General features: G+C 44.4%; 1 protein-coding gene and 1 non-coding gene across 2 annotated transcripts in view; one reads left to right on the forward strand and one right to left on the reverse strand.

Annotated features, from left to right (window-relative positions):
* Window positions 1–991: 991 nt before the first annotated feature.
* The window catches only part of LOC126248797 (serine proteinase stubble), a 229,920-nt gene continuing 211,720 nt past the window's right edge, over window positions 992–19,191 (forward strand). Inside the window, exon 1 of the mRNA XM_049950187.1 lies at window positions 992–1,191. The gene's annotated coding sequence lies outside the window, so the exon portion shown is untranslated. The remainder of the gene's footprint in view (window positions 1,192–19,191) is intronic.
* On the reverse strand, window positions 2,825–2,899 carry Trnat-ugu (transfer RNA threonine (anticodon UGU)). Its single transcript has one exon. It is a non-coding gene; the product is annotated as a tRNA-Thr (tRNA).

The following is a 19,191-nucleotide window of genomic DNA, read 5'->3' on the forward strand; positions in this document are numbered from 1 at the left end:
AACGTGATCTAAAAGTTGCTTGGATCTCTTGAAGATCAATTTAATATCGATGTTCGTAATTTTTTTTATCCATTGATGTTTATTTTGCGCATTAATTTACGCATACATTTCAGATCCACAGCTCCGAACGGGCTTAGTTCGGTGATGGAGATCATTCATGACACACGACACGACACTGACATCAGAAGATCACTGGTTCTTGGTTTTCTCGTAGTATAACCATTCTTGACGACTTACCTGCTTAATTTCGCGTATTTGGCAATATTTCATCCTCTCCTTTTGGTTGGGTTGGGTTGTTTGGGGGAAGAGACCAAACAGCGAGGTCATCGGTCTCATCGGATTAGGGAAGGATGGGGAAGGAAGTCGGCCGTGTCCTTTCAAAGGAACCATCCCAGCATTTGCCTGGAGCGATTTAGGGCAATCACAGAAAACCTAAATCAGAATGGCAGGACGCGGGATTGAACCGTCGTCCTCCCGAATGCGAGTCTAGTGTCTCGTTTTGATGTATGTGCTCATGTTATCATTAAGTTTTGAAACTTAAAAATCTCCTAGTTCATGTTGCTTACTGCACACGCAGCAGGTCCGACCAGCGTTTGGGCGGTCGCCAATGCACCTGATTGCATAGAAGATGGAGATCCGTCGTCGTGAGGGTGTAATAAAAAAATAAAAAATAAAAAAAATTAACAAATCGGCAATGCCATTCTGCTGCAAGACTGGAAGAACATCCCAGACCCACAGCTCAAGTGGTTTTGTCTCCGTGTATCCACAATGTTTTGCTGTGCGTAATCCAAGCATCTGTTGATTATCCTGCCATTTGAGACCAAAATGCCTAGGGCGAGCACAGAGCAGATGGGACACCCTTTGCTGTCGAGTTACAGTAACGGAACGGAAGCTGGCCCGCTAGGCGGTGACGTCATTGCGCATGCGCGGCGCTGCGCGGCGCAGCGGCGGCGGCCTTCGAAGGTTGAGGCACAGTTAGGAAACGCCCCCACCCACAAGCGCAGCGGCCAGCGGGCCTCTGGACGGAGCGTCGGCCGCCTTCCAGTGCCTCTGCAGCCGCGCCGCCGTCACCTGGAGTCCTAACCCAACATGCGCTGCTGTGTGCTCAGCTTCATCGCCAGGTAGCGGCTCCGTGTCCGCTTTAGGAATGGTGTGCCCGTCCTTGAACCAGGGAAAGCATCCCACGAAAAGGCGAGTACTGGTGCCTGCAACCGGACAGTCTTCACACAGCTGCAGCTACATATGTAGACAGTCTCAGAAGCGGTTTCCTACTTACAATAAGCTATTATGGCTTTGTCTTCAACTGCAAAACCTGGTTCTTAAAAACAAAAATAAAACATTCCTAATCTCTTTTAGTTGGGTAGTCTGTAGATTCTTCTACTGTGGTATTCTTCAGTGGGCTTTATTTTCTGTTTCCCTCTTCGTTCCAATTTAACATAATTATACAACCAGCATCTAGAGATACCTACTAAAGAAACTATTACTGCCGTTTTCATCTGAATTCCTGCCCTGCAACCATATCTTCCAGTGTAGATCCTAGAAACCTGTCATTTTACAGGATCTGGTCGGTAAATGTGGTTTTCTTGCTCCCTATAATGTTTCACAAAGTGTTGTTGTCTCTTGTCTAATAGAACGAATCTTACTGCATATTTTACCGTGTCCGTAGAGCTAATCCTCAGCATTCTTCTATGGAAGAAATGTTCAGACGATATTTACCACTCATTTTCTTCCTTCCATAGTAATGAAACACTGTTCTCCGAAAATATCTTTTTAACAGTAATTTTTTCCTGGTCAAGTCTTGACAGTGAAAAGGAACACCACCTCTTGAATTCTTTTTTTTATTTGGTAATCCTACCCCTTCTGATCTTTATTTGGTGTCTTTTGTGGTTCTGCTTTTTAAGTAAAGCAATTCCTTCACATTCTCACTCTTTCGTTTTCCGTTGTTATTTTCTTTTTATGTGTCATGCATATGATGGACGGTTAATTTGCTGTTTACGTAAAGATCAGGACACCAATGGCTGTTCAGGGTATTAATTCCCTTCTCTTCACAGAATGTAAGGGACAAAGTTAAAATGGGGACCATCGGTTACAATGTCGATGGCTCTTGAAACTTGCTTTTGTCTGTTCGAAAGACTTGCAGTAAAAGTTTCCCAGAATTTGTACGTGTATTTTACTTTCTGTTGGAGCGCTTGATGCTTTTACTGAAGAGGGCACTTAGAAGCATTGGGATTCAGTGTATCAAATGAGGAACGACTGGGCCTATGATGAATTACATTAAACGTAAAACTTGACAGCAGGTCACATCATCTACTAAATTGGAACAAGCTTATGTGATATGCTGTGGGTGACGGTGTTAGAAAGTTCAAAGACAAAAGATCCGTTCCTCTACGTTTACGCTCATTTTGAGTTCCAGAACATCAGATACCCGTAACTGAACTCCGAAGCTAATGTGCAGGTAGTCAAAACGGCGTCAATTCCATTTGCCTGCATCACGAAACTGGGTGACACCATTGGCTTCAACAGAAATTTATCCAGGGGGTGGAAAGACTCTAAATTTTCATTTTTGATATAAATAAATTGGTTAGTTTCCAGGCATGTCAAACCACGAGAACTAAATTTTATGGGTGACACAAAAAACTTATTGCATCGCAAAGAACTAATGGTTATCCAATCACTTTTAGAAGTGTATGAGAATTCTAAAATAAATAAAAACTCTGTACTCCAGACTACACGGAAGCCTATAGGTGTTCAAATGATAATTAAATGGACACCCTAGCTGCAAGCAGGCGTTGATACATTTCATTGGGGACATGCTGAAAATGTGTGCCCCGACCGGGACTCGAACCCGGGATCTCCTGCTTACATGGCAGACGCTCTATCCATCTGAGCCACCGCGGGCACAGAGGATAGTGCGTCTGCAGGGACTTATCCCTTGCACGCTCCCCGTGAGATCCACATTCCCAACATGTCCACAACACTACATTCGTAGTGCGCCTAATAGGTGTTGTCGTACTTACAGAATGATGTTAATATAAGCCTCATGGACTTAGCCCCATTTTTTTAATAAATAATTTAAGTTCCGTTACACAACGCGAAATTCTACTGGCACTAATAATCTACAAATAGACTGTAGCAACTCCTTTGCCTTCAGTGCTTCTTTGGTATCACATCAGGTACTGCGACCAGAATGACTTGGTTATAGCACGACTTATTTTCCACAGTTGCCTCATTCTCGCTGTCCGCCCCCGGTAGCTGAGTGGTCAGCGCGGTAAAATGTTAATCCTAAGAGCCAGGGTTCGATTCCCAGGTGGGTCAGAGATTTTTCTCCGCTCCGGGACTGGGTGTTGTGTTGTCCTTATCGCCATCATTTCATCCCCCTCGACGCGCAAGTCGTCGAAGTGGCGTCAAATCGAAAGACTTGCACCCGGCGAACGGTCTACCCGACGGGAGGCCCTAGTCACACGACATTTACATTTGTCTATTACTGTCGCTGCAAACGCAAGATTCGTTTGGGCCTTCTAGCAACCGGTGAGCTACAGATTTCAGTGAGTCTCGCGGTACACTGAAGCATGCCAATTTTGTTTCCTTTTCTGAAACAGAAACCATCCTCGGCACGCTTCGTTTTGATAGAATCGTTTCTGATCTCTTGATGTCAGAACAATACAAAATTATCATTTTCTCTAGTGTTGCTTAGTTAATCTGCGCAGCGTTCTCGCTTCTTTTCAAATTGTTGCGCCTATCACTTATGCTCCCTTGCTGATGCGAACCCTGTTGTTTCTCCATGGAGGTGTCTGTAATGTAACTAGGTACATACTGCTAGAAGTCCTGTCTTGATCCAAATACACAGAAGCGGTTCGTGTGACTAAAAGAAAGTTCTGATCTGATAGGACTTCAAAATTGTGTCATTTATTGTACGGAAGATCCATAGTTAAAAATAAAAAAGAAAAATCACAGATGTTTTCGATACTGTTAAATGACATAAATAAACTTATTAATCTGATCGCTAAGTTTCACAGGATTCTGCTTCGTTTTCTGCATGATAAAAAATATTGTTGCTATTGTTTACTGACGTTCTTATTATTTTCTGGAAGCGACAAACGTCTTCGCAGTGTACAAATCAATCCCCGTAAGGACTAATATGGCTGTAACGGCAGGCAGAAAATCGTTTGCCTATTACGCAATATTTGCAAAGTTCCTCTTCGAATGTTTGTCTGCGTTTGACATTTTCACGTTCTAGGAGTTCCACTGTTCAGTGTAATATAATAAAATGAAGGTACTTTTGCTGTCAAGGAGATAACTATTCAGTTCAGCAGAAAACTAACGGTACAGACGTTACACCTTCTTCACTGGCATGCCATATTCAAAAAGAAGAGTAAGACGTATGCAGAGGTAGAACACAGAGAGGTTTCTGTCAGTGGTTCGTACATGCACGTTAATTGATGACAGTGTTACAAATAACAACTTGGGTTCTGTTGTGTTCGTTGAGATGTGGATATTTTCAATCAAATTGGAAGAGGTAGCACTGCTGCTTTACCCAACGGGATGTCGAGTAGATCGATATATCGCGAAACGTTACGTATATATAATTGCTTTATAGACAGGGTAGGCGACACTGAACGTCGGGTCCAGCCTCAAACTTACGTACAATAAAATGCCTGAAAAAGAGTTTTGCCGGCGGGTGACTGGTACTTTGTGGGTGTAAGAGGCGAATTGTAACTGTCTCACAAATGTTTTAGGCGCCTCTGTTCCGTAGCAGTCAAGAAGACTTCCGTTGTACGACGATGTGGGAAATTTAGCAGACATTTTTCACAGCAATATTTCCTGCAATTCCGACACTAAATAGCTCAGTGTTTATCGTACACTGCATGGTAGTAATGGACGTCATTATTTCACCCCAGTTCCCACCGTTCATGCACAGAGTTAACATTCCTTTATACAACGGATTTATAAGCTACTTGTTCCATTTTTTCTTTGTCGCTGACTTGTTGGTTTCACGTTTAGTCCACGTTGTACATGATCGCTCAAATATTATATGTAACAAAGTGTAGGAACGGCGAAACACGTGTATGTACCCTCGTTTGCAAAGCATAATAATTTCTGATACCGGTTCCCGTGAGATCACCGAAGTTAAGAGCTATCGGGCGTGGCCGGCACTTGGATGGGTGACCATCCAGCTGCCATGCGTTGTTGCCATTTTTCGGGCTGCACTCAGCCTTGTGGTGCCAATTGAGGAGCTGCTCGACCGAATAGTAGCGGCTCCGGTCAAAGAAAACCATCATAACGACCGGGAGAGCGGTGTGCTGACCCCATGCCCCTCCTATCCGCATCCCCAACTGAGGATGATACGGCGGTCGGATGGTCCCGATGGGCCACTTGCGGCCTAAAGACGGAGTGCTTAATAATTTCTGATATTTTCAAATCCGTGACATAATTCCATTGCTCGGGTCTACGACGAAAACGAAAACGGATCTAGTTTGGCCAAAAGAGAATGAGAAGCCATCTAAGTATCAAATCTACAGTGACTGGTGTAGCAACATATCCATCACAGATCAAATCGCCGGCCAGTGTGGCTGAGCGGTTCTAGGCGCTTCAATCTGGAACCGCGCGACCGCTACGGTCGCAGGTCCGAATCCTGCCTGGGGCATGGATGTGTGTGATGTCCTTAGGTTAGTTAGGTTTAAGTAGTTCTAAGTTCTAGGGGACTGATGACCTCAGATGTTAAGTCCCATAGTGCTCAGAGCCATTTGAACCATCTGAACAGATCAGATCAGGTCGTCCAAAACAGAGCTAAACTACCTCCATCCTCTGGAACCAATGATCCAAGCAGACCAACAGGGTCCATTAACAGCGATTTGATTGAAGCGTGAGATTTTAATATGTTTGTTTACCATTTTCAACACTGAACCGACTCTTAGAAAAGGAAAATAGCCACGAGATTCTTCTAAATGGCCTTACAAGAGAACGACAGGACGCTATAATGAAAATATCATGTCAGGAATAGTAAAAAATTTCTCGGATTTAAAAATAGCGTCTTAATGTCATCCCATCTTTTAGAGTGACGCTTTTCGGCATCTACTGATATTCACGCCCTTTAAATATTCAAAGAGGCGACGGAGGGAGACATTTGAGACACTGTCTCGTTAATGTGATCGAGGTCGCGTTTTCGATCCTGAGCACGGGGTCCCGGGTTCGATTCCCGGCGGGGTTAGGGATTTTCACCTGCCTCGAGATGACTGGGTGTTTGTGTTGTCCTCATCATTTCATCATCATTCATGGAAGTGGCGAGTTTAGACTGAGCAAAGGTTGGGAATTTGTACTGGCGCTGATAACCACCCAGTTGAGCGCCCCGCAAACCATACATCATCATCATCATCATCATCGTCGTTAAAGTGGGATCCGAAAGAGGCTAACGTAATTAGAAATGAGACACTATCCTCACGTCCACGCGTATGTGACACTAGTGTTGTCCCTTTAGAACTAGAAAGTAAAGTATCAGCTCTGCGGCATCTGCCTTCCAGCTTCGTTACTCCACTTCCACACGCAGTGCGTGGATCCATTTTTTGAGACATAAAAATATATGACGCACACCATTATTAAAGCTGTCTCATTACGTAGAATTTTACGATTTTCTTCCTAAAACACAAACATCTCGAATACTATGGTTCAGTATTCACGACGGCAGCCGAAATTCATTATCAAGTTGTCTTTTCGAATAGCACCAAAATAGTCTCCGGGCTTACTGTCACCATCCGACGGGCAGGTTACAATACAATGAGATGACAAAAGTCATAGAATAACGATATGCACATGCATAGATGTCGGTAGTATCGCGTACACAAGGTGTGCAAGGGCAGTGCATTGGCGGAGCTGTTACGTGTTCTCTGGTGATTCATGTGCAACGGTTTCCGATTATGGCCGCACGGCGTAATTAACAGACTCTGAAAGCCGAATGGTAGTTGCAGCTAGACGCATGTGACATTACATTTGGTAAATCGTCATGGAATTCAGTATTCCGAGATCCACAGTGTCAAGAGTGCCGAGAACACCAAATTTCTGTCATTACCTCTCACCACGAACAACGCAGTGGCCGACGGCCTTTACTTAACGACCGAGAACAGCGGCTTTCACGTAGAGTTGCCAGTACTAATAAACAAGTAACACTGCATGAAACGACAGCAGAAATCGATATAGGACGTACGACGAACGTATCCGTTAGGACAGAGCGGCGAAGTGCGGCGTTAATGGGCTATGACAGCAGACGACCGACGCGAGTACCTTTGCTAACAACCCGACGTCGCCTGCAGCGCCTCTCCTGGGCTCGTGGCTATATCGGCTGGACCCTAGACGGCTGGAAAATTGTGGTCTGGTCAGATGAGTCCTGATTTCAGTCGGTAAGAGCTGATGGCAGTGTCGAGTGAGGAGCAGACCCCACGAAAGCCATAGATCCAAGCTGTCAACAAGGAACTGCGCGAGCCGCTGGTTTCCCCATAACAGTGTTCAAAAAATGATTCAAATGGCTTTGAGCACTATGGGACTTACCTGGTCATCAGTCCCCTAGAACTTAGAACTACTTAAACCAACTAACCTAAGGACATCACACACATCCAAGCCCAAGGCAGGATTCGAACCTGCGACCGTAGCGGCCGCGCGGTTCCAGACTGTAGCGCCTAGAACCGCTCGGCCACTCCGGCCGGCCATAATGGTGTGGGCTTTGTTTACATGCAATGGACTGCACCTTCTGGTCCAACTGAAACGATCGTTGACGAAATCGTTATGTTCGGCTACTGGAGACCATCTGCAGCCATTCATTGACTTCATGCCCCCCCCCCCTAAAAAAAAAGGATTGAATTGTTATGGATAACAGTGCGCCACGTCACCAAGTTTTAGAGCTTATATTACTCTCTTCTCAGAGTTCATACTGTTCTCCGTAAAAGGTATACGAAAAAGGAGCAAATATTCCCTGGGTACTACTGTGTTTATTTTGTGTGAAAAGAAGAGGAATTGGTTTCTGTCGGCTGTGTTGGCCACGGTCGACACGCTTCAGGCTGTTGGACTCATATTAAGCAGCGTTGGCGCGAGACCGCTACGGTCGCAGGTTCGAATCCTGCCTCGGGCATGGATGTGTGTGATGTCCTTAGGTTAGTTAGGTTTAACTAGTTCTAAGTTCTAGGGGACTAATGACCTCAGCAGTTGAGTCCCATAGTGCTCAGAGCCATTTTTTTAAGCAGCGTTGGGGCACTTGCAGCGAAAGCTGTGGCGCACCAGGTGCATCTGGAACAGCTCCGGAAGCCTGAGGATCATCGTATTTACACCAAGCACATCGCAACCCTTTCACATCTGGGCTTCCCATCCAAGAATAAGTAATGGATTCCCTGCAACATTCTGTGTCATTTCACACCATTATTTGGAGACCAGCAGCAGCCATACATTGGAATTATCGCCCCAGCTAGGCTACGTCTAGAGTGGCAGTGTAGCTGGGAATCATGCCGTGCTGATGACTGGCCTCCCACTGTGTTCAGCTATAAATCGCGGTTCTGTACTACCCTGGATGACCATCGTCAGCGAGTAAGGTGGCAGCCCTGTGAGAGGTCTCATTCTTCCAACGTTTGGACAGGCACAGTGGTGCTACTGCTGGCGTCATGGTGTTGAGAGTTATCGGGTATGGCTTCAGGTCTCAGATGATAGTGATTGTGGGAACCCTGCTGGCACAACAGTAACCTGTATCCTCACGAGTTACCTTTCATTCGGCAGTGTCGGGGTCTTGTTTTTCAACAGGAAAATGCTCGTCCACATTTGGCACATACACTACTGGCCATTAAAATTGCTACACCACGAAGATGACGTGCTACAGACGCAAAATTTAACTGACAGGAAGAAGATGCCGTGATATGCAAATGATTAGCTTTTCAGAGCATTCACACAAGGTTGGCGCCGGTGGCGACACCTACAACGTGCTGACATGAGGAAAGTTCCCAACCGATTTCTCATACACAAACCGCAGTTGACCGGCGTTCCCTGGTGAAACGTTGTTGTGATGCCTCGTGTAACGAGGAGAAATGCGTACCATCACGTTTCCGACTTTGATAAAGGTCGGTTTGTAGCCTATCGCGATTGCGGTTTATCGTATCGCGACATTGCTGCTCGCATTGGTCGAGATCCAATGACTGTTAGCACAATATGGAATCGGTGGGTTCAGGAGGGTGATACGGAACGCCGTGCTGGATTTCAACGGCCTCGTATCGCTAGCAGTCGAGATGACAGGCATCATATCCGCATGGCTGTAACGGATCGTGCAGCTACGTCTCGATCCCTGAGTCAACAGATGGGGACGTTTGCAAGACAACTATTTGCACCAACAGTTCGACGACGTTTGCAGCAGCACGGACTATCAGCTCGGAGACCATGGCTGCGGTTACCCTTGACGCTGCATCACCGACAGGAGCGCCTGCGATGGTGTACTCAACGACGAACCTGGGTGCACGAATGGCAAAACGTCATTTTTTCCGATGAATCCAGGTTCTGTTTACAGCATCATGATGGTCGCATCCGTGTTTGGCGACATCGCGGTGAACGCACATTGGAAGCGTGTATTCGTCATCGTCATACTGGCGTATCACCCGGCGTGATGGTATGTGGTGCCACTGGTTACACGTCTCGGTCACCTCTTGTTCGAATTGACGGCAGTTTGAACAGTAGACGTTACATTTCAGATGTGTTACGACCCATGGCTCTACCCTTCATTCGATCCCTGCGAAACCCTACATTTCAGCAGGATAATGCACGACCGCATGTTGCAGGTTCTGTACGGGCCTTTCTGGATACAGAAAATGTTCGACTGCTGCCCTCGCCAGCACATTCTCCAGATCTATCACCAACTGAAAACGTCTGATCAATGGTGACCGTGCAACTGGCTCCTCACAATACGCCAGTCACTACTCGTGATGAACTGTGGTATCGTGTTGAAGCTGCATGGGCAGCTATACCTGTACACGCCATCCAAGCTCTGTTTGACTCAATGCCCAGGCGTAGCAAGGCCGTTGTTCTGTGTACTGATTTCTCAGGATCTATGCACCCAAATTGCGTGAAAATGTAATCACATGTCAGTTCTAGTATAATATATTTGTCCAATGAATACGCGTTTATCATCTGCATTTCTTCTTGGTGTAGCAATTTTAATGGCTAGTAGTGTACCTCCACAAACTGTCTGCGTGATATTTAGGCACTCCCGTGAACAGCAAGAGCCCCCGATTTGTCCACTGTCCACTACAGAACACATGTAGACCCAGCTCGAACGTCGACTCCGTCCCTGTACCAGTATCTATGGTATCAAGGACCAGTTACGACAGTTGTGGGTCAGCTTACCTCAGGACAGGACACACTGGCTTTGTGACACACTTCTGAACCGAATCAGTGCATGCATCTAGGCCAAAGAGAGTGCAACGTTATACTGATAAGTAGGGTCATAGTGCCGAGCTCTTTATAGATTTGATTCGACTTTTTAATCACTGAAAGGAAACGTAAACCTACGTTTCTGGCATTTGTAAACTTAGAGAAAGCTTTTGACAATGTTGACTGAAATACTCTCTTTCAAATTCTAAAGGAGGCAGGGGTCAAATACAGGGAGCGAAAGGATATTTACAATTTGTACAGAAACCAGATAGCAGTTACAAGAGTCGAGGGGCATGAGAGGGAAGCAGTAGTTGGGAAGGGAGTGAGACAGGGTTGTAGCCTCTCCCCGACGTTATTCAATCTGTATGTTGAGCAAGCAGTAAAGGAAACAAAAGAAAAATTCGGAGTAGGAATTAAAAATCATGGAGAAGAAATAAAAACTTTGAGGTTTTCCGATGACGTCGTAATTCTGTCAGAGACAGCAAAGGACCTGTAAGAGCAGTTGAACGGAATGGATGGTGTCTTGAAAGGAGGATACAAGATGAACATCAACAAAAGCAAAACGAGGATAATGGAATGTATTCGAATTAAATCGGGTGATGCTGAGGGAATTAGATTACAAAATGAGACACTTACAGTAGTAGATGAGTTTTGCTATTTGGTGAGCAAAATAACAAAAATGGCTCTGAGCACTATGGGACTTAACTTCTAAGGTCATCAGTCCCCTAGAACTTAGAACTAGTTAAACCTAACTAACCTAAGAACATCACACACATCCATGCCCGAGGCAGGATTCGAACCTGCGACCGTAGCGGTCACGCGGTTCCAGACTGTAGCGCCTTTAACCGCTTGGCCACCACGGCCGGCAGCAAAATAACAGATGATGGTCGAAGTAGAGAGGATATAAAATGTAGACTGGCAATGGCAAGGAAAGCCTTTCTGAAGAAAAGAAATTTGTTAACATCGAGTATAGATTTAAGTGTCAGGAAGTCGTTTCTGAAAGTATTTGTATGGAGTGTAGCCATGTATGGAAGTGAAACATGGACGATAGATAGTTTAGACAAGAAAAGAATAGAAGCTTTCGAAATGTGGTACTACAAAAGAATGCTGAAGATTAGATGGGTAGATCACATAATTAATGAGGAGGTACTGAATAGAATTAGGGGAAAGAGAAATTTGTGGCACAACTTGACTAGAAGAAGATATTGGTTAGTAGAACGTGTTCTGAGGCATCAAGGCATCACCAATTTAGTATTGGAGGGCAGCGTGGAGGGTAAAAATCGTAGAGGGAGACCACGAGATGAATACACTAAGCAGATTCAGATGGATATAGGTTGAAGTAGGTACTGGGAGATGAAGAAGCTTGTAGAGGATAGAGTAGCATGGAGAGCTGCATCAGACCAGTCTCTGGACTGAAGACCACAACAACAACAGTCACTGAAACATCACATACCCTCTCAAACCACGAAGTTTCATTTCGTTTCCTCATCGCCGTCACAGTGCTTCACGTGTTTTGTTAGGCAGTGTGTACAGATGATCTAGTGGATAACGTCCGAAGCTCTATGAAGCTCTTGTATACAGGAAAGATGTAACTCGCCGCAGTCATAGAGTGTGCGGCTGGTCCCGGCGGAGGTTCGAGTCCTCCCTCTGGCATGGGTGTGTGTGTTTGTCCTTAGGATAATTTAGATTAAGTAGTGTGTAAGCTTAGGGACTGATGACCTTAGCAGTTAAGTTCCATAAGATTTCACACACATTTGAACAAAGATGTAACTCCAGAACAGGGTGACAAAATGCACGAAGACCCGAAGAGGATGTTTGTAGCAGGGACTGGCAGTTGACCCTCAACGCAAATGAATGTAACGTATTCCGCATAAATAAACGGAAACGTCCATTACTATTTGTGATCATTTGTAGCAGTAGCAGCAGTAGCAAGCGTAATATATCTAGAAGTAACCACATAAAACTGTTTGTGGGAAAAAAGCAAATGCCAGGCTAAGACCCACTGGAAGAACACTAAGAAAATAAAACGTATCCACAAAATAAGGGGCTTACAAAATACTCATTCGACCGAGTCTTGAATACTGCACTTTAGTGCAGGACCGTTACAAAGTGGGATTAATAGGGAGATAAAGAAGATTCAAAGAACAGCGACGGGTGTCAACACGGATTCATTTAGCAAACGCCAGAGAGCTGCGGAGATACTCATCAAACTCCAGTGACAGACAATAGAACGGAATTGTTGTGCATCACGGAGAGGGGAACCGTTCAAATTACGAGGGCGTATATTCCAAGAAGACACAAGCAGTGTATTACTCCTCCCAAACACATCTAGTAAAATGACCACGACGAGGAAATCAGGGAAATTAAAGCTAAAATGGAGGTTTACCGACAGTCAGTCTTTCCGCGCACCATTCCACAACTGGTGAGTGGAAAATGACTATGGGACCAGAAGTATCCTCCGCCACACACCTCGGCACAAATACTCTACTGTTTTTAAAAAGTGAAATTCTCAGAAGTAATGGTCTGGAACATGTCACGATAAAACGACGTGTAGAACAGCAGAATCATAACAAGTGGTTTAAATGCAGAGAGGTGGCCAGCACGTTGGCCCAACAGAGCCCTCCTTTGTGTGACCGGACAAGAAAGTGTTACACAACGCTCAGTCACTGCGGAGACGTAATTCGAAGTGGAAACGTGTAACCTAGTGCCACTATAACTTGCCAAAATCACATGGTGGATTATAGGCAAGTGAGTGCGTTCGAACTGGACAGAATGATTGGTCTCCGGGAGGAATGTCTGTCGTAGCGTGACACTGCAGCGCGTGGTGGGCACGCTGCTTCAACAGGGAGCCGTACGTGGAACCAGTCGAGAGAAGAGGGCCGTACACTGCGCCGACAGGGTACTGGACGATGCAACGTGACCACAGTGCGGGATGACCGCCATCTTTTGCGCTTGGCCGTAACGAACGGAACAGCTTCGTCCACAATATTGGCACAACGTTGGAGCAGTGCAACGGGTGTGGACACGTCTGCGCCGATGATTCGACGCCGTCTTCTGCGGGCTGGACTGGTGGGAGGATGCTAAGTTCACCGGACTTGGATACGATGTGACGTCATTATGACGTATACACGCTACATCGAAAACGATAGAAACCGTATATCGACTATTCGACCTTTGTAAACTTACGAGAGATTGTGACAGGGTAGCGCTCTGCTCTGCGCCATTCGTTTAAATGCGTTTTGCGGTACTTGCGTTTAAATCGTGTATTGTACTGTGTTTGTTTCCTGTGCGTTGTTTTTCGTTTGCTCGTCTCTAATTATGTGTTCAGCATTCGAGAGACTAATGAGAGAAGCCGGCCGCGGTGGTCTCGCGGTTCTAGGCGCGCAGTCCGGAACCGTGCGACTGCTACGGTCGCAGGTTCGAATCCTGCCTCGGGCATGGATGTGTGTGATGTCCTTAGGTTAGTTAGGTTTAAGTAGTTCTAAGTTCTAGGGGACTGATGACCACAGCAGTTGAGTCCCATAGTGCTCAGAGCCATTTGAATCATTTGAACTAATGAGAGGAAAGCTTATCACCATGGAATGCTTTGACACTGCATTCAATCATTTCATACGTCAATCAGTACTAGACACTAACCTTTGGTTAAGATTACATTGAGAAATCCACTTCCCCTCGTATTTCATCTCCGTTCGACGATTTTTCTTCAACAATGCCTCATTTTTCTTTTTAAGTTCGAAATTCAGTCATTCTACACACCAGTCATTACTGGACACTAAGGTACCTGTCTCTGCGGTCCGAGTGTAAAATTACTTGGAATTATGGTTGATAAAAGACTATCGTGGGATGGACATATAAATTACTTAGCTAACAAACTTCCACGAGTTCTCTTTCAGCTAAATAAATTAAGAAAAAAAAGTCAGCAAGAGTATGCTGCTACAATCTAATATGTACTGACAAGACCAATTGTAAGAAACCATACTAAAATGTTGATAATAAATAAATATTATTTTCGGTGTAAGCATTCAATACAACAATCACAAAATCTAATCTGGTCAGGACATAAGAAGACTTCACTTTTTTACGTGGTGTTTTCAAGGCCACGGTCAGGAATATTTCTATTAGTATCCAGCTCTTTTATTTTGGCGAAATACTCGTACATATACGCTGCCACACTGAGCTGTTTTCAGAATCGCACTTGTCAAAACAAACCACTAGCTGACGACAGCTTAGAATCCCGAACGTTCGTAAAAGTCGATAGGTGTGTTAATCGACTAAAGCGTATATACGTCATAATGACGTCACATCATATCCAGGTTGCGTGAACTTAGCATCCTCCGGACTGGTGGCATACGCGCCATTGCATCGACTTCCATTGACTAGAACCCACCGTCACCGCAGACTGTAATGGGCACGTGAACGCCGTCACTGGCGTGCTGAGTGGCAAAATGTAGCATTTTCGGACGAGTCCCGCTTCAGCTTGTCCTGTATTAATGGCCACATACGCGTTCGACGCCGTCGTGGTGAACGCATTCGGCAGACTGTCTTGTTGAGCGGCATAGAAGACAAACGCTAAGTGTGATGGTTTGGGTCGTCATGGCCTATCACACACGATCTCGCTTCCGACGTCTTGAGGGCAATCTGAACAGCTATCTTTACGTCAGTCCAGTATGCTAACCACTGCGCCACCTCGCTCGGTAACGTTGCATTAAACAAGTACAGTGCTGCCCAATGCTTTCAGGACAGTTGGGCATACACTATCAAGTGGTTCTGTATGCCCTCATGAAGTATCGTCAGTAGTGTAGTGCGGGATTTCCGTGATATTGGGTACCCCTGAGAATGGAAAATAGAGGACGCTCGCTAAAGGGGACACATTCAGGTGAAAAATAGCTTCCATTCAAAGTTGTACATTTTCACCAGGAAGAAAAATGCAGAATCAGGTGATTATACCTATGCGGAAAGCAATCTTGCGGTCGGCAAAAATGGTAGGGAAGTCAGGAAGAACAGTAAAATACACGTCGAAAGATTTTAAGAAAGTAAAAGAAACTGGGGAAGAACTTAAAACTCCGAGAAAACACTGACGTTCTAGTAAAATGGTTGATCTGCGTCTACATACATACTCACCAAGCCACTGTACAGTTCGTGGCGGAGGGTTTATCTACATGACTTCGATAAAGCACTTATTCGAAGAAAATTTTTGGAATATCGAGAGCAGAAGGAAATTCCAACGTTGAGAAAACTGCTTATATTTTCAAACAATGAGAAAAGTTTCCAGCGGGAGAAGGGAAAAAGTTCAGAAAAGTTTGACAGAGACAGTATTTCGTTTCAAAAAGTGTAAAAATGAAATAACCATCCTAAAATAACTTTCTGACATTGTTGCAAAGTATGCAGAATACTTCAGAGGAATTACATATAACGAAAAGGTGTAAAATAAACCAATGGTATTCATGGACGGAACGTGGATGTATACCCGTTATACCATGAGAAAGCGCTAGCAGCATGAAGAAGTTCCAAGTGTAATGTCTAATACCAGTGCAGGCCAAAAAGCTGTTGTTCACGCTGTTTCATATAGAGGACAGAATTAATTTATGATTCGAAATGTAAATCCCAAGATTATCACTATGATATGAATGGCTATAATTATCACATTTGGTTAGAAAAGAAACTGATTGCTAATATCTCAGCTGCCATATTGTTTTTCTTGATAACGTGCCGTGTCATACTGTTCAGAGAAATAAAGCCCCCCCCCCCCCCCTTCTGCAGCTCGTAAAAAAGGACATAAATGAATGCCTCATTCCGAACAAAATCAGTTTTGAACTGAGCTTAACAAGAAACGTGCTCATGTTAACTGATTCTTCCGCCGGTTGTCAGTTATAAAAAATGAAAAACAATATATTGCTTCTGCTATACAGGATTAATTTATTGAGTTGCGTACCGGTTTTAGGCTTACGAGACAATCATCACACTTAAACTCACTAAATTAATCTTGTAGGAAATAGGCAATATATAGTTGTTTCCACATATTAAGAAATATGTTCTTACAAATTGAGCGTTATAATAAGTCATATCCTGTGTTTCAAGCAGATTCTGTTTTAGAGCGTAATGAATATACTGTTCTGAGGCTCCCACCATACCATCATGATATGAACCCTAAAGACATAACATGGAATGCGACGAAACAAAACACTACAGAAACAACTGTTTCTTAATTTAACTACCCTAAAAAAAAACCAAAAAGTCTTTACTTAACGAAGAGGACGCGGCAACTGCCTTAACCCGATTTCCCAGAAACTTCGCTCAGTGGAAGAGGAGTCAAAATAAGCGAACAAATGTCTCCGTTCATCCGTAGATACTCGATCGTTGCTGAGAAAATGATGGTCAAGTTTTAGAGGCAGTTTATGTGCCTTTTATCATGAAAATAGTTGAACCGAAGCGGCTTCTCCTGTCTGCGGTCCGTGTTCGAAACTTGATTATTATGTTTATTTTTGTTTTTCATTTATCTTCAAATGGTTCAAATGGCTCTGAGCACTATGGGACTCAACATCTTAGGTCATAAGTCCCCTAGAACTTAGAACTACCTAAACCTAACTAACCTAAGGACATCACACACACCCATGCCCGAGGCAGGATTCGAACCTGCGACCGTAGCAGTCCCGCGGTTCCGAACTGCAGCGCTTTCATTTATCTACCCATGTCCATAGAAGATTACTGCATGAATATTTTCCAATGTATATTGAAATAACATTGTCCTTATTCATCTACTAATCGTATGTCTGGTGAATGAATTAAAAAAGTAAATTAGTGGGAAAGTTATTTGAAATTGTTTTCACTGAAATTTCTTTAATGTATCTTCATTCATAATCAACTGCAAGCTCCAGTTCCCGGTAAAGTGATCCGTTATACGTTGTTTGCCACAAAATTATTCAAAAATGTGTGTGAAATCTTATGGGACTTAACTGCTAAGGTCATCAGTCCCTAAACTTACACACTACTTAACCTAAATTATTCTAAGGATAAACACACACACGCATGCCCGAGGGAGGACTCGAACCTCCACCGGGACCAGCCGCGCAGTCCATGGCTGCAGCGCCTGAGACCGCTCGGACAAAATTATTGTCAACGTGTGAAATCTTCAGCAATGTTAACGACTTTTCTTTCCTGGTGAGATTCATACGAAGAACGACCACTGTATTAAACCTGTCTTCGCGCGATGCCCGTGGTATTTGGAATTACTATGTTTCGAATGTTTCTACTGTCGATATCATCCAAGGGAATGCACCAAATCTTCCTACAGAATAAACACAAGAATAAAGTGGCAGAATTAATATATGAACTGATATAAGAATGAAGTACTGGAATTTAATAAGACTGTCACTCCTGAAGATACTATACAGACATATAGAACACAGTAAACGTACGACACTTATTGTGAAACCCAGTTGTGATACCGGCCGCGGTGGTCAAGTGGTTCCAGGCGCTTCAGTCCGGAACTGCGCGACCGCTACGGGCATGGATGTGTGTGATGTCCTTAGGTTAGTTAGGTTTAAAGTTCTAAGTTCTAGGGGACTGATGACCTCAGATGTTAAGTCCCATAGTGCTCAGAGCCATTTGAACCATTTGAACCAGTTGTGATTTTGCAATTAATTTAAGGCCCTCGCATACCTTAACTCGATAAGAAACATTCGTATAACAATCTTCAAAGGACATGTGTAGATAAATGAGATTTAAGATTGAAGATTTGTGGTAGGTTCCTATGGGACCAAACTGCTGAGGTTATCGGTCCCTAGGCTTACACACTACTTAATCTAACTTAAACTAACTTACGATAAGGACAACACACACACTTATGCCCGAGGGAGGACTCTAACGTATAACGGGGGGAGCCGTGCGAACCGTGACACGGCGCCTGAGACCACGCGGCGTAGATAAATGTAAAAAAGTAAAGTAAAATAAATAAAAACAATACACGAGTTTCGAACACGGGGCGCAAAAGTGTGAAGCGTGACGCTAGCCACTGTGCCACAATTTCTGCTAAGATTATTGCGCGCTAAACAGTATCTAAATAACGTCGAAAAATTTGAGCGTCGTTTACTCAGAAACGGTTAAGTATCTACGGATAAGGCGAGACTAGAGTCCGCTTATTTTGAGCCCTCTTCCACCGAGCGAAGTTTCTGGGAAATCGGTCCGAAGCTCGAGGTCTAGTGGCTAGCGTTTCTGCCTCCAGATCACGGGGTCCCGCGTTCGATTCCCGGCCAGGTTGGGGATTTTCTCTACCCGGGGACTGGATGTTTGTGTTGTCCTCATCTTTCATCATCATCATTCGTGACAGTGGCTAGATTGGTCTGTATACAAAACTGGACTCTGTAAAAATTGGGACTTTGTACGGGCGCTGATGACAGCGCAGTTGAGCGTCCAACAAACCGAACATCATCATCTTCTGGAAAATCGGGTTATGGCACTTGTCTTGTTCTCCTCCGACGTGAGAAGTTAAAAGTTTGCGAACATTTAAAGGAAATTGAAAATGAATATTGGTTCAGAGATGGGTTAATAGAATAAGTAATAGAGAATATAATAATCAATGCTGGTCTGAAGAGTGAAGATGAATACGCTGCACGTGGGCAAGACAGTGATATGGAAACTGACACGGCGGATGAAACTGGAGCGGATTTCAGTGAAACAGACACAGCAGATGAAGAACTTAGCTTCTATCCCTTGTGCAATGGACTGTTCCCTTGATAACTATGATTACCTAGATTATTACAGTTTTCATCGCATAACTGCAGTTATACCCTCTTTCCCTCCCAC

This window comes from Schistocerca nitens, chromosome 3 (genome assembly GCF_023898315.1).
Source record: "Schistocerca nitens isolate TAMUIC-IGC-003100 chromosome 3, iqSchNite1.1, whole genome shotgun sequence".
In the NCBI taxonomy this organism is placed as follows: domain Eukaryota; kingdom Metazoa; phylum Arthropoda; class Insecta; order Orthoptera; family Acrididae; genus Schistocerca; species Schistocerca nitens.